Here is a 6,745-nt window from a genome sequence, read left to right on the forward strand (position 1 = left end):
CATGCATCTTCCTAAAAAGAAAAACATTCAACATTTTTGACATTTTAAATGTCCTAAATCTACTTACTATTTTACTGTTCAATTCAAGCCAGCCATGGGCAACTGAATGGGCAAATTAAAACACTTTGGGGCATATTCACTAAGTGCGCTGCGTCCGGTAATAGCGCGGAATATTGCACCACATCTGCGCCCAGTTACCCACCTATTCACTAAGGATATTGCTCTAATCATATACCGGCGCAAACACGCCCACAAAACTGACAGCTTGGAGCAAATTTGCACCTGATTTACCACACATGGCAATGGATTTGCGCCAAGAACATGGTTGATATAGTAACAGTTGCGAGAAAGATGACATGATCAGAATGCGAGGTTGGACCGAGAGTAAGCGTTTATAGCACCATTAAGCTGTACAGAGCAGAGAGGACGACAACGGCGTCATTCATTCATAAAGTACAAGTTGGCGTGGGCGTACAGTATGCATCTGGCACGGAAAAAATGATCGTAACATGCCTCCCCGCCATTGCCGATCAGGGTTAGTTTATGTGTCCTAAACGAACATAGAAAACTCCCCCTCCCTCTTTCTCTCTCTTTCTCTCTCTCTCTCTCTCTCTCTCTCTCTCTCTCTCTCTCTCTCTCTCTCTCTCTCTCTCTCTCTCTCTCTCTGCGTGATCATGTTGTGCCACAAATGGCATGGACTGCTGTCATCTTCCCGGGATCGAGGTTGCGTCAGGTTAATACATGCTTTCCAAAAGCGTTATTTGCGTCACGCAAACTTGGTGTGGCTATTTGCGCTGCCGTTAGTGAATTAGACGCTGTATATCAATGAGTCTCATTTACATTGGGGTGGGCATATTTTGCGTCAAATGTATGCAAATTACCTCATTTACATGCGCACAAATAACACCGCCGCACCGTTACGCAATCTGTTTGGCTGTGCACTTAGTGACGGATTTCCCCATCTGCGCGTGTTTAGTGAATTAGTGAGTTCCCGGATTGCTCCATTTTTACAGGTTAGCGCGGTGCAAAGGTGATGCAAACCTTTAGTGAATAGGCCCCTTTCTGTTTGTTTGTTTTGAACAAACCCCCAAAATTATTCTGATAATCATTCAATATACGTTCCCAAAAGCTAGGGCTAAAATAAAATCTGTGAATATGCAAATTGCCGAATGGTGAAATTGTCTGTAATTTTAAGTTCACCACAAGATAGCAGACATGACTTAGTTGTTCTTACACTGGGTCATAAGGCTACGTTCATACTGCTGGCAAATGCAACACAGATTGGATTTCTTTTTACCCAAATGTTACCTGTGTCTGACCTTTTTTTTTTTTTTTTTTTTTCCTGAACAGCTCAAATCAGACTTTTTCATATCCGACCTGGGTCACTCATATGTGGTACAGATACATATCCGATTTTTTGCAATGCAACCTCAGTCTAAATGGCCAGGTCGCATATATCCAACCTCTACATCATCAAAAGTCCAAAATGCTTTCCTGCAAGGCGGTGGATGTTTGGCGTACCGCAGCACCGTCACGTCAATAGCTATATGCCATGTCCTCGGAAGAAAACTAATATGACATCCCTGCTTTAACATGTTTGGTCTTGTTTAAAACAAGCGAGTGTGGCTTGAAGTATGAACACCATATATCTTTTCATCTAGTATTTGTGGAGTTTGCAACGTGCCTCTCAAACAAAATGCTTGTCCAGTCGCCCTCTTTTGAAAATGGAAAGCTTGTTCTCATTCCTGCCTTCGACGAGAATGAAATTATTTCTCCTGCCTGTTCCGCTGAATCGCCGAGGGCACTTCAACCCTCATTACATGAGTCATACATACAAGAGAAAATCGTCTTTATTTGTCCATGTCCCGGTTTTCTATTTTCTCCTCAAGTCCGCTGGACAATGACTACCTTAGCTGAGCTGACAGGGTCATGCTCCATCCTGCCAGGATCTTAAATAGCTTGTGTGCAGGTTTGGAGGTCATGTGCGATTACCCACTGAGGTTGAATAATTACCACACAGTTGGCAGTGTAGAGCAACCTATAACGGGATGAAAGCCCTACAGCAAGAAGTGGCGCAAGACTTGATGGGTTAACATCAGCTGAGCTTCTTTCCGAGATATGAAGTCAGACCTGCTGTTTGAACTGAGAAGCCTTTCCGAAAACGTGAAACAGTTTTCCATTCATCCTGATACGTTTATTAAGGAATCTTTAGCAAATTCATTGGTACTATTAGTGTCTGACAAGTGAGATCTTGACAAACATTGACCCCAAAAAAAGATCATTTTCATGCTCAATTTCCCAGTGTTTATAAGATTAAGTAGATTGCGAGTAGGGTTTTACTTAAGTGTTCATCACACTTCTCCCAATGCTTCATAAAACTATATAGTGTGCCGTGTGCCCTCATTAAATTGATTTAGTGTCAGAATACTCAATAATGAAAACGTTTATGATTTGCAAAATAAAGGAGCAGAAGTCATCAGTGTGTTTTAGTTTTGCTCTGAAGAAGACAGTACATCCAATGAATCCAGCTTGTGTCACTTTGCACTTTTTCTGTTGCCTACAGCATATGGTTCTCTTTTTCTAGAGTTTGTGGGGCCTTTAATTAGCTCAGTGGTCCAAATGAGGTTACTGAAGCAAAGGAAGGAAAATCAAATGTGTGCGAGCAGGGGAGAGAGGATATGTGTGTTGTTGTGGGGCACACACGAGTAGTTAGCACCTTGAGAGAGCAACGCGTTACGTAATACAACCGTTGGTTACATAAGGGATCGATAATGCGGCTGTCCCCCAACCCCCATTCACGTGTGCACATCATTTCTGAAGTTCACAGCTAATTGTTTGCGTATCTTGCATCCTTTCAGTATGTTGTGTTGTGTGCAGTGTCAGACATACATGAATTTATAGATGCAAATATGGAATGATAACCTCTTTTGTGATGTCCATTTTTAGATGCATGTACAGTAAATGTGCATTGTGTGACTTCCGTCTTGTTTTCTAATTTCAATATATTTTTTCCAGTCTTAATAACATTAAAATGAAACGAATGTCAGATATTATTACGAGGTAGTAGCCTTACTTGAAAAGAATATTGTTTAGCTTAACTTCATTATCCTTATTTTCCCTTGACAGCGAAACTGCAGCATACCATCCAAACTCTGAATCCTGCCGTGAAGCACAACTGTGAAGAATCTTCTCTTCCACTAATGGCTACATATACACGGTCAGAAAGCTGACATCCCGCATTGTGCAACTCTACATGACACCTGTCAGGAAGGGGAGATGGCTGTTCTCTGTTTCTAACTCCTCTGCTCCATCACTGCTGCTTTGGGTTTTTTTTCTGACAAAAGATCATAGTGTCTCCCTTTCATCTTTTCTTTGTTATTTGAGCACTGTTGCGCCCCTTTCCTCTCTTTTACCATGCTCCCTTCAAATTATTCTCATGCTTTTTAGTCTCTTGCCTTTTCTATCTCTGTCCCTTCATCTCTGGGGGATTATCGCCATTCAGACATCAAATTGTCCACTCCTCACTGTTGCCCAATGTGCTCCCCTCATCTCGACCATGTAATACAGAAGGGACAACCCTCCTGTTTTCAATGAGTACTTGTCCCAGTGGAGGAGAAGAGACCAAAAGCATGAGAGGGGAAAGCGATGTCACCCACAGCAGAGGCAGCGAGGTGAATGCACTTTGACTAAACCTCCCCCTTAGCCACTTATTATTATTCATAAAGTTCAAACTCTGCTCTGCTGCAGCATTTCAAATGGACTACAAATCTGTGGGTTGCATGAGGAGACAGTCAACAAACATTGAGTGTTTTTTGTTTTGTAAAGGCTGGGCCCTTGTTCAAGTATATATGAACACTTGGCAACATTTTATACTCCAATACAAAATAAATTCATCCATATCTCTTGTTGGATCGCATGTGATTTAAGTGTACTTTATGAAATGACTTCTGAATATTTTATCTTCCATCTGTGGACTACAATCCAACTATATCTATCCATCCATCCATCCATCCATCTTCTACCTGGTCCTCATTAAGTTGTTTGAGCCAGTTGTTGTTACTGATCTAACTTCCTATTATGTAGGAGGGCCGTAGGATGAAATAAAATAAGACCAGCAACAATGTACAGTCGCATGTTTAATTTCCAAACTGTCGCTTCAGATGGGAGGCAATATAAGCAATCACAAAAACTCTGAGGCGTGTCACGTACACAATAATAATGTTGGTCGTGTTAGTCAGTCTTCTTTAGCTTAAAGCAGACGTAGGAGCTAGCCAAACGCACTACTTCCCATTGCATACATGACCGGCCAGTGGTGGCTAACGCTGATGGAAACAAGCTTCATGTCACTTAATGCCATAAACTGCAATCAATCTTAAAATAACAAATAGTACATTTTGAGCAGAAGGCACATTATCATTTTTACATGAGAGCCCTCAGGAATAAGGTGGGATAGAAAATTAGCCATTCACATTCACACCTGAGGACATTTTAACAACAATATTTGTGGAATGTGGGAGTAAGCCGCAGTACCGATAGAAAACCAACGTAAACATGGGGAGAACTCCACCAAGAAAGGCTCGAGCTGAGATTCAAACCCCCAACCTCTGAACTGTATGGCATTTTGATTAGTCATCAAAATTGTGTTTCTTTCTTTTTGGTGACATAAAATGATTTTGAATGACTTGTAGTACTTTGAACTGTTTTCAGAAAAAAAAAATGTCTTCGCAGCATATGTCCACTTAATGCAGGACAGATGATTTGAATTCACATGAGACCATTAATGGGGACAACACGACGGGAATGGGAGCCCATCTCACCCCATGAGGCTGGCACAGCTTCACTGCAACTGATCAACACTCAGGTTTGACACGTTTGATCAGGTGACTGCGAGTGTACACGCTTTGAAACTGAAACGCAGAAACGCATCCTGGAGATCACAGTAGCTTTCTGTGTTTTGTAATACAAAAAAAATAAAAAAATAAAAAAATATGAAAAATATTACTCTTCTGCATTATTCATGCAACATGCCATTAGTGGAGATAGGTAGAGGAAGGGCCAAGGGGTTTAATGAATTTTTCAGATGACGACGATGATCGGAGGATTTGCATGTGCGAGAGGTGACATTGTGTTTGTTCTACAAAATTGGGTGAGATGAAGGCTCATGGTCAAGGTGGATACTTTTTAGTAAACAACTGTAATAACAAAAAACAAAAGTTCAGCTACAGCAGTGCTTCTTGAATACGTAAAAATGAATCTTTTCATCTATGTTGAACTTGGGCAAAGGAATTGTACACTTAAATGGCATTATTATTATTATTATTATTAGTAGTAGTAGTAGTAGTAGTAGTAGTAGTAGTAGTTATAATGATGGTGATAACAATAATTATATTATTATTATTATTATTATTATTATTAATTATTTTTTTTACAAGTGACATTTTTTGTATCACATCGGAAGTTGCTGCAACATTTTAAGAATTCAAATGAAACAAATGCTGTACGGTAAAATATATCTAACAAATTGTCCATTGTTGCCCATTAAAAATTAGCCTCCCTCCCGCTGATTTTTAAGTGCAAAACTGTGCTTCCCAACTGCAACTGACAAAGCGGGGTCAAGTAGGACTCAGACGCAGGCGTAAGGTAGGCCACCAAGGCAGCAGGTTTATTTCCGGCCAACAGAGGTCTCCTCTCAAACTGAGAGGAGAACAGGGAGGGGAAAAAGTGGAGAACAAAAAACGCTCCACTAGGGAGGAAAAAACAGGCAAAAGGTACTGGGGACAACAGAAAGCGCTCCGCTAGGGAGGAAAAAGGGCACAAGGCAAAAGGGGTAACTAAAGGCGCTCCAAAAGGGAGGAAAAGGCACAAAAACAAGGCAACAACGCTAGGCAACATGAACAAGGACATAAGGACTGTGGGACGCTTCCATGCACTGACGGTGACACTTCGGCAACGGAGGGGAGAATGCAGGTGGCTTTTATTGTGTGGGTTGATTGGTGGCAGGTGGTGATAATCATGGGCGGGGACCGGTAATGAGTGAGCGGCAGGAAGGGCAAGTGACCTGGGGTGAGAGGAGAGTTAGGATTTCAGAGTAAAACGGGAAACAGAGACACAAAAATAAAAGCATGAGCCGCCACGCCTGGTGGCGGCGTGACAGTACCCCCCCCTCAACGGCCGGCTCTTGACGGCCCAGGAATGTCAGGGTGATCTTCATAAAATTCATCAATTAACGAGGGATCCACGATGAACCGGGAGGGGACCCATTGCCTTTCCTCCGGGCCGTATCCCTCCCAGTCCACCAGGTATTGTCTTCCGCGGCCCCGATTACGAACATCCAAAAGTTTTCTAACCTTGTAAACGGGGCCGCCTTCAATCATCTCCGGGGGGGGTGGGTCGGGTTCGGAGGGCACCAGTGTGCTTTCATGAACAGGCTTGACTTGGCTGACGTGGAATGTAGGATGAACTCTGAGGCATCGTGGCAGACGGAGTCGAACGGCGGCAGGTCCTATGGACTTGGTTACTGGGAAAGGCCCCACAAATCGCGGGGCCAGCTTTGGACACGGTACCTTGAGTCGGAGGTGTTTGGCCGATAGCCACACCCGCTGGCCTGGGCGGTATTCGGGTGCCGGTCTCCTCTTTCGGTTGGCGGCCCTCTTCACCCGGTCTCCCTGGCGTTGAAGCGCCGTCCGGGCCGCCGACCAGACTTTGTGGCACCGACGGATCATGGCCTGGACCGAGGGGACCGTTG

Source organism: Festucalex cinctus, chromosome 1, assembly GCF_051991245.1.
Source record: "Festucalex cinctus isolate MCC-2025b chromosome 1, RoL_Fcin_1.0, whole genome shotgun sequence".
In the NCBI taxonomy this organism is placed as follows: domain Eukaryota; kingdom Metazoa; phylum Chordata; class Actinopteri; order Syngnathiformes; family Syngnathidae; genus Festucalex; species Festucalex cinctus.